Source organism: Carica papaya, chromosome 3 (assembly GCF_054855325.1).
Source record: "Carica papaya isolate Zhongbai chromosome 3, ASM5485532v1, whole genome shotgun sequence".
Classification (NCBI taxonomy): Eukaryota; Viridiplantae; Streptophyta; class Magnoliopsida; order Brassicales; family Caricaceae; genus Carica; species Carica papaya.
This window is the reverse complement of record NC_142311.1, coordinates 13,953,630-13,955,984: the sequence shown is the minus strand read 5'-3', so window position 1 is coordinate 13,955,984 and position 2,355 is coordinate 13,953,630. Positions and strand designations below refer to the sequence as shown.

Genomic DNA, 2,355 nt, shown 5'->3' with positions numbered 1-2,355 from the left:
GCGGGGATAGCTCAGTTGGGAGAGCGTCAGACTGAAGATCTGAAGGTCACGTGTTCGATCCACGTTCACCGCATCACAAATTTTATCTTTTTTTCCCCGCACGTTTTTCTAATTGTTTAACATCAGAAAAAGAAATTTATATCCTTATTTTGTTTAAATTTATTTCGTTTCCTATTTCTTTTCTTCTGAGAATCAATGAGATTCAATCTGCTAGTTATATGCATCTTAATAGTTCTGCGTTCTGTAAAATTGTAAGCAGTTTTTCTAACCTTTGGGAATTGCGTATATAGCTCATGTATTTTGTTTTCATCTTCTTTCTTTTTAATAGTTTGCTTCAGACTGTAATCATCATATTGACCATCAAAATTGTCATCAGCAGCATCATCCTGATTATCAGATTATGAATGTGGATGTTGTTGTCATTTCTTTCAATGGTAAACCTCCTGAGTTCACGCTCACCATCTTCCCTTCCCGAATAAAACCAATTAACTTAGATAACAAGATCTGGAGCTAAAGTTGGAAGAGGAATTTGAAAAAAAAAAAAAAAAAAAAAAATCAGAGAATCAAACTCACTGTTCATTAAATTCGTTCAAGAACAATCTGCAAACATCGCAACAAGACACATGCAAACACTAAGAGAAGCACTCGATAGTTTCTGATTCACTGATAAACTATCAAACGATTCACAGTAGATTGCAGCATGTACGAAATAGGAAGAGAAGCAAAATATACTCACAAGAAATTTCCTTGTCGATATTTCTACAATCAAACGGCAGCGTATCGGACTCTGAATCCAAAATCTACGCTCATTGCAACGCTTAGAAGTTCGTAAATCTTAAACCGAAATGCTTCATGTGATTAAAGACTAACAAGAAACAAGGATATAATACCAACCTAAACGGCAGAGTGATCGACATGAGAGCGAGGGAGGGAAAATGAGATGGTGCCATGAAGAGAAAATCAACCGACTTCAATATATCGGCACGACTGCAAGCAAAGCGGGGATAGCTTAGTTGAGAGAGCATCAGACTTCAATATTAAAAGCAATGAACGGCCCAGATCAAAAGCAGATGGGTATAAATAACCCCATCCGCACCCGAATCCTAACCCTATCCGTCAGAGTCCCTCGCCAGAGAAGACAACCCAGCCACCGGAGAGTCGACTGCCGCCACCCGCTGCCGCACTGGAGCAATGTTTCATCGCCAAACGAGGTAAAAATTTTTCATCTTGCACGGAATTCAATTTTAAACCCACCCATGCCAAATTGGAGTGAAAGAACCGGCTAATTGGCCAGAAAACGCTACCGAAGCTCAGCGGCGCCACCACAGGGTGTTTCAGAAAACTCCTCCGATGAGGTCCTTTTCGATTCCTGTTCGATGTAATTTTTACACCGTTGTGATCACTGTTTCCTTCTCTACAGATTGACTGAAGAAAAACACCAAACTGCAATGTGAGCCGGAGGAGCCGCCACACTGGAGAGCCCCACCATTGGTGAGTTTTGAATATTTTACTCTAAATATTTCGGATGATATTTTTATAAAATTTTAACATACATTATTTAAAATTATTTAAATATTATAAAGCGGGGATAGCTCTGTTGGGAGAGCATTAGATTGAAGATCTGAAGGTCCATGTGTTCGATCCACGTTCACCGCATCACAAATTTTATCTTTTTTTCTCTACACATTTTCCTGTTTGAGTTCCCCACGGGAGAACATGAAATTTTATAAGGGAGTCCATAAGCAATCTAACATAATGTTTTGGAATATTTTAAATATTTTTTTTCTAAAATTTATATATGTTTTTATTAGAATGTAAGAATTATCCAAATTAACATTGAAGCACTTAAATTATTTAACTAAAAAAAATTAAATCAATATTTTACCCTAAATTTTTCGGATGATATTTTAATAAACTTATAACGGACACTATTCAAAATTATATAAATATTACAAAGCGGGGATAGCTTAGTTGGGAGAACGTCAAATTGAAGATCTGAAGGTCCACGTGTTCGATCCACGTTCACCGCATTACAAATTTTATCTTTTTTTCTCTATACATTTTCCTGTTTGAGTTCCCCACAGGAGAACATGAAATTTTATAAGGGAGTCCATAAGCAATTTAACTATGTTTTGGAATATATTAAATATTTATTTTCTAAAATTTATTTATGTTTTTATTAGAATGTAAGAATTATCTAAATTAACTGTAACGACCACAAAAATTCAAAAGGAAATATATAATAATTTAAGTGCGGAAGTGAAATAAAAGGTTAAGGTTTACATCCCTTACACAATAACTTAAAAGTACTAAACAAACATCACGGAATGAATTCTCTGAAAGAAACATGAGAAA

General features: G+C 35.6%; 1 non-coding gene across 1 annotated transcript; it reads left to right on the top strand.

The window, feature by feature from the left end:
* Positions 1-73, top strand: TRNAF-GAA (transfer RNA phenylalanine (anticodon GAA)). Its single transcript has one exon. It is a non-coding gene; the product is annotated as a tRNA-Phe (tRNA).
* Positions 74-2,355: the final 2,282 nt, after the last annotated feature.